The sequence below is a fragment of the Pelodiscus sinensis genome, chromosome 13, assembly GCF_049634645.1.
Source record: "Pelodiscus sinensis isolate JC-2024 chromosome 13, ASM4963464v1, whole genome shotgun sequence".
Taxonomy (NCBI): domain Eukaryota; kingdom Metazoa; phylum Chordata; order Testudines; family Trionychidae; genus Pelodiscus; species Pelodiscus sinensis.
Genome location: NC_134723.1, coordinates 9994001 through 10000000, shown reverse-complemented (window position 1 = coordinate 10000000; position 6000 = coordinate 9994001). Strand labels below are relative to the sequence as shown.

The 6000-nt window shown below is 48.5% G+C and overlaps 2 protein-coding genes across 20 annotated transcripts in view; both read left to right on the top strand.

Moving 5' to 3' along the window:
• Positions 1-6000, top strand: part of PCDH11X (protocadherin 11 X-linked) — a 1146051-nt gene that overhangs the window by 283147 nt on the left and 856904 nt on the right. The window lies entirely within an intron of this gene.
• Positions 1-6000, top strand: part of LOC112547838 (uncharacterized) — a 240467-nt gene that overhangs the window by 4935 nt on the left and 229532 nt on the right. The window contains exon 2 of one of the 10 annotated variants that reach the window (XR_012906846.1): positions 1-1236. This exon is cut by the window's left edge and continues 430 nt beyond it. The exons of the other annotated variants lie outside the window; for them this stretch is intronic. The gene's annotated coding sequence lies outside the window, so the exon portion shown is untranslated. Of the gene's footprint in view, positions 1237-6000 lie in introns of those variants that run through there. 10 annotated transcript variants of the gene reach the window in all.

Genomic DNA, 6000 nt, shown 5'->3' with positions numbered 1-6000 from the left:
AAAAAAAGAGTTAGGATGAGGAAAGGGAAGAATTGGGGAGACAGACAGTCAGATGGATAGATACAAAATTTAATCCCACATATTGAGAAAGTACAGTTATGTTCCTGTGTGTGTTGGCAAGCAAACTATATCATGATTGTAGTGAAGCATGAACTTTTCAGGCCATGGTGGCCGCTTTTTAATTTCCGGTAGTAATACTTCTGATGGCAAGAAAGATCAAAGCACTCGTTTGGTGCTAAGTGTGCAATTTCTAGTTGTGGCTCAGTCTTCAGCTCTTTCTGGTTGAGTTTTAAGTCCCTATCTGCCCTTTCTTCCTGGAGACTCTTTGTCTTATCAAATCTTCTCTCCTCAGCTCTCCAACCAAGTCATTCTGAGTTCAGCCCCCTTTTTGGGGGTAACAAAGTTGAACTAATGGTTGGCCCTCAGAAAGGGTTTAAGTCACATTGTAGAGCCCTGTAACCAACCCTGTGCTTGGGACTGCTACACAAAACTTGTCCCTTTCTCAGGGTTTTGGCCACCCTGCCAGTGGCCGCGGCAAAGGGTGATGAGGTGTGTGTGAGGGAGAGGTGGGGACGGAAAGGACCTTTCCCACCCACTAATCCAGGTCCCAACCCAGGGATTCTACAAATAGCAGCCAGGAGGTTCTTTCTTTAATTCCATTGATGCTGCTGTTTTGTGAGCTGCTTCCCACATCAATCTTCCTCTACAGCCTTCCTCAGGGTTTCCTGTCTGTTCCTTGCTTGAGCAGGGTTTCTCCCAGGCCTCCTTACCTGGAGAGTCTCACAGCTTTCCAGTCCTTCTTCACTGAGCCCCCTTCATTCTGAATGGCTGCTTTCTTGTAGCTTTTCTAGTCAGGTTACCATCTGGCCTGCATTTGATCTGCTTGACCAGTTTTTTTATGGATTTCCCAGTTGCCAGGAAAATAATTTAATTTGCCAGGTTTTTTCCCCACACATCTAAAGGTTTGCATTATTATCTCAATACACTGGAATATCTAATATCAAAGTTTCTGTAACAGGTTAAAACTGCTGAAAATATAGCTGCTCTCTGCACTGTGCATGTTTCTGAGGGAGGCCTTGAGTCATGCTAGAGTGAGGAAATGTGTGAGATAGGAATGTAAGCGACTTGTCAACTAGTCGACTACCCAATAAGCATAGACTTATTGGGTATACCAGTAGTGACTTGAATACTCACTCCTGCCACTTGGTGCCCGTATCAGAGGGTATGTCTACACTACCCCCCTAGTTCGAACTAGGGGGGTAATGTATGCATACCGAACTTGCTAATGAAGCCCGGGATTTGAATTTCCCGGGCTTCATTAGCATAAAGCCGGCACCGCCATTTTTAAAAGCCGGCTAGTGGAACGAGGGTGGAACGAGGCGTACAGATAGTTCGGATTAGGAAGCCTAATCCGAACTATCTAGTCTGTGCCGCGTGTAGCCGCGCGGCACGGGGTTCGCACTAGCCGGCTTTTAAAAATGGCGGCGCCGGCTTTATGCTAATGAAGCCCGGGAAATTCAAATCCCGGGCTTCATTAGCAAGTTCGGTATGCATACATTACCCCCCTAGTTCGAACTAGGGGGGTAGTGTAGACATACCCAGAGAGAGGCAGCAAGTGGGGGGAAGCAGAAGCTGGTGCTGTGGGGGGGTGAAGGCTTAAAAGCCAGTTCCCACCAGCCCTGTCTCCACTGGGGGGGGCATGGGAAGTAGAGGTGCAGCGGGGAAACAGTGCGAACGGGGACTGAAACAGTCCCTGCTTGCACTGGTCCGACTGCTGTGCTTCTCTCCCTTTGAAATGTAGCAAGAGCCCCGCATGGCTGTGGCTACATTTCAAAGGGAGAGGTAGAACCCCAGGCAAGTAGGGACTGCTTGAGTGCCAACTCGACCCGTGTTCCCCGCACCGCCTCTCCCTTTGAAATGTAGCAACAGCTCCGCAGGCCTCCTGCTACATTTCGAAGGGAAAGACGGAACCCCAGGCAAGTGGGGACTGCTTGAGTCCCTGCTCCACTCCTCCCTTTAAAATGTAGCAAGAGCGGTGGGCCCCATCCCACCTCTTATCGACTAAATAAGTAGTCGATGGTAATTCCATCAACCACTGTTGATTAATCGAAATTTAATATCCCTAGTGTGAGATATATTAAAATCATGGTGATGCTGCAAATAGTTCTATTATACTCCCCAAAAGAGAAGCCTGCATCAGAAACTGCACATTAGGATGCACAACTGGCTAAATAAAACAGACTACAAAAACTGACTGGCAATATGTGCTGTTAGAACAAATACCCGTTTGTTATCAACGATACTATCAATCTATATGCGTTCTCCCTCTAGATTAGTGGTTCCCAAACTTTTCATATTGCACCCCACTTACTGTCTTCCATGACCCAATGGGGAAATGTGATTGGGAGCCAGCAGCAAAAGTAGGGCCACAGGTCTCGCAGGTGGGGGCACAGACAGGGGTAAGGCTGTGGCTGGAGCTGTGGCCAGGCAGGGAGCCAGTGGACAGAAGTGTAGCTGGGGCCAGGAGCAGGGCTGGAAGCAGAGCTGCAGCTAGGTTGTGGGTGGGGGATGAGTCTGGCACTGGCAAAGAAAGGCAAGGCTAGGGCTGGGTGTAGTGTCACAGCGGAGGTGGCAGTGGAGCGGGCTGGGTAGTGTTTCTTTCTCATCTCCTGAGGGGTTTGGTTTGGCCTCACCATGCCCCCTCTGAACATTCTAGGGAGCCACTGCTCTAGATTCTATACGTGGCCATTGAGGTAGGAAGGTTGCAGAGTTGTCTTTCACCTTGTTGGGGATTGCGATTTACGATGGGCTTGGCTTGGGGGTTTGCAGCTTTCTTTTACATTTCAGTGGTGGTAACCCTCCTTTCTAGACAGGCTTGGAGACCTTTAGTGCTCCTTTTCTGACATGGGATGTGGTAGGATCACAAGGCCTCAAAGGGCCTAATACACCTATCACAAAGTGTCATTTATCCATGCCTCGATTCACCTCCGTACAATGAGGAAAATAATATTTCCTTATTGACAGGCTTGTCATAGAAAATTCATGACTTTTTGTGAGACTTTCAGATTCTACACTGATGAGGGGGCGGCGCGTGGGGGGTCTAGTAAGTAACTGTATGGATAGTGAATGGTACAGTTTTGCTTCATCTTCAGTTCATTGGTCTCTATAAGGGCTGCTAGAATTCTTTCTCAGACTCAGCAACTGTTATGAGTGTCTTAGTATAGCTATACTGAATGAACTATGTACAAGTGTCAGATGGTGAGCTACATGTGTGCTCCCTTCTTGATTACCTCACTCTAAGTCAGGGTTGAGCAAAAGGACCTCCGCAGGCCAGATCCAGCCTGCCAGGCAGGTGGATCCAACCCGCGGAGGCCCTGCTGCTCCTCCGCCCCCAAGTCAATTAGGGCCTGGGGGCAGGGATGCGAGTGAAGCCTCCTCCCACCCTGCCTGGACCACATGGCATTTTAAAGTGCCACGCACTGCTCACAGGGCGGGGGGGGGGGGGGGGAGAGCGGAGGAGGCTTTGCACGCTCCTCCACCCCCAGGCCAATCAGGCCTGGGTGCAGGGGAACTGCGTGAAGCTTCCTTCACCCTGCCCTGGCCCTGCAAGGAGCCCGAGGCACTTGTGCTCCACGCAGGGCGGGAGGAGGCTTGATTGGCCTGGGAGTGGGGGAGCATGCCAAGCCTCTTCCAGGGCATGGGTGCCTAGTGGGAAGGGGGGGCAAAGGGGCTCCCCTACTCCCAGACCAATCATGGTCTGGGGGTGGGGTAGCCCCACCCCTTCCTGTTTAAGCCTCACCCCTTCTGTTTAGGCCCTGCCCCTTCTGGGGTGGCCCAGGGCTACTTCAAATATTTTTGAAGTGGTCCCTGGGCAAAAATTATTGCCTACCCCTGCTCTAAGAATTATTGCCCACCCCTGTTCTCATTAATAAATGGAGAATGAAGATTCGTTTCTTCCATTATACTTAGTTTTGTTAGGTAAGAAAAATCTTGAAAATGTGGATTGAGTGGTATTGAAGAGGTAGAAATGGGGGAAGGAGCTGGTACAAAATAGCTGCCCAAGATTATCACCGTATGAGAGGGCTTTCGTGTAACAGACTGCATTCATCCCTTTGTTTTAACTTGTAAGTAGCTAACATGGGAACCAAAGCATCTGGAGGAGTCAATCAGAAGAGAGAGTAGAATCAGACCCACGGACTTAAAAGACAATAAAAAAGAATTAATTTTTGTCACACCCCAGGGCAAACCTTGTAGCATTTTAGGGAAATATATGCTTATACGTGGAATGTTAGAAGTGACAGAATCAGCAGGATTTACAGGATGGCTCCCTAGGGAAAGAATTTCATTAGGTACATCATGTAGTGAAGTCAAATTCTAGCTAGTAAAAACAAATATGTAAATTGAACAAGTGCAGAAATTCAAGGCAAGAGCTCATGTACCCTTGCAAAACAAGCATGAAGCAAGCTTAGAAACAACAGCTAACTTATGCATCTCACAAAGTGGGCTCCAGCCCATGAAAGCTTATGCCCAAATAATTTGTTAGTGTTTAAAGTGCTACAGGACTCCTTGTTGTTTTTGCTGAAACAGGCTAACATGGCTACCCCTCTGAAATGTAATGTCTAACTTTTAGATGCATTTATTTGTGTAAACGTGTAACCTCTGAAATTTTCACCAGTTACACATTTACATGTGGGTGGCAGGAGAAAGTGGGAGCCAGTGCTTGTGGGGAGCTGGCTTTTAAGTCTCTCCCCGCTAGTACTGGCTCCCACCTCCCCTCGTCTCCACCCCAATGCTGCTGCTTTTAATGCAGAGGCAGCAGTGTGGAAAGGGTGGAGTCAGTTTGAAAACCGGCTCCCCTCTTGCACTGGCTCCTGCCTGCCCTCCTTTGGTCACAATTAGTGATCACAGCTTTGTCAAGGACACCTCAAAAAAGGGATGGGAACACAGTCAAGGGAGTTCCCAGGAGGAGTTCATCCCTGGGAAGTGCTTGTGATGCTGGCCTGGAGAGAATCCCAGGGAGCACTTAGGCCTATGTCAGGAGCCCTGTCATGGAGCCTGTAAGAAGCAGATACATGATCTGAAGGGAATCGCAGGAGTCTTGTGCGACAGGAGGCAATGCGGAATCTGCTATGAAGAAACACAATACTATAGAAGAATTCCGCAGGGCCTGTGTCAAGGCTTATTCCTCACTCTGGCACAATGAATGCAGAAGTGGGGGCCCACAAAAGTAACCCCAAAACCTTATCTCTCCAGGCTTTGGTATAAAACTTCCCCCCAAAATCTAAACACCTTGGCTGTCTACACACTGGCACCCTTTTCCGTAAAAGGGATGCTAATGAGACACTTCGGAATTGCAAATTCCGCGGGGGATTTAAATATCCCCCGCGGCATTTGCATGAACATGGCTGCTGCTTTTTTCCGGCTCGGGGTTTTGCGGAGAAAAGTGCCAGTCTAGACGGGATCTTGCGGAAAATAAGCCCTTTTCGGAAGATCCCTTATTCCTATTTTCAAGTGCTTTCAAGTAGGAATAAGGGATCTTCCGGAAAAGGGCTTATTTTCTGCAAGATCCCGTCTAGACTGGCGCTTTTCTCCGGCAAAGCCCCGAGCCGGAAAAAAGTGGCAGCCATGTTCATGCAAATGCCGCGGGGGATATTTAAATCCCCCGCAGAATTTGCAATTCCGAAGTGTCTCATTAGCATCCCATTTCCGGAAAGGGATGCCAATGTAGACACAGCCAGGGGGAATTTTCCCATGGGAACAAAACTTAGTTACAAAGGAGAGGAAAACCCATTTTTAAATGCACAGACATCAGATCCACAGTCCCAAACCATAAACTTTACCCTACTTGCAGATAGTGAAGAGTCTTTTCTTTGAAAGAAACATTTTGTCTGTCCCCCTCAGTATCTGGAGAGAGACTGCCCAGGGACAAAGGAGGGAAAACCCCAAAATTCCTTTGTCTCAGTTTGAAAATCCCTATCTGCATTTCTACTGGCTGACTGC